We start from the raw sequence: 227 nt of genomic DNA, 5'->3' as shown, positions 1-227 counted from the left end.
GTCATGTTCTCCATCTCCCCTTCACCCCCACTACCCCTCTTCACCCCAACACCCCTCACCCCCACTACCCCTCTTCACCCCATCACCTCCCCTTACCCCTCTTCACCCCCCTCCTCCCCCACCTCCCCCACCTCCCCCACCTCCCCCTCCTTCCCCTCCCACAGCCTGAGTGGATCATGTTCCTCGGAGAAGACGCTGTTGCCGCCCTCACCTCCCTGGGCTCCTTA

The 227-nt window shown here is 64.3% G+C and overlaps 1 protein-coding gene across 1 annotated transcript in view; it reads left to right on the top strand.

Moving 5' to 3' along the window:
• Positions 1 to 227, top strand: part of LOC119594813 (protein O-linked-mannose beta-1,2-N-acetylglucosaminyltransferase 1-like) — a gene marked incomplete in the record, with an annotated part of 15,208 nt that overhangs the window by 5,768 nt on the left and 9,213 nt on the right.

Source organism: Penaeus monodon, chromosome 34, assembly GCF_015228065.2.
Source record: "Penaeus monodon isolate SGIC_2016 chromosome 34, NSTDA_Pmon_1, whole genome shotgun sequence".
Lineage (NCBI taxonomy): Eukaryota > Metazoa > Arthropoda > Malacostraca > Decapoda > Penaeidae > Penaeus > Penaeus monodon.
The sequence above is the reverse complement of the archived record's forward strand: the minus strand, read 5'-3'. Positions and strand labels throughout refer to the sequence as shown.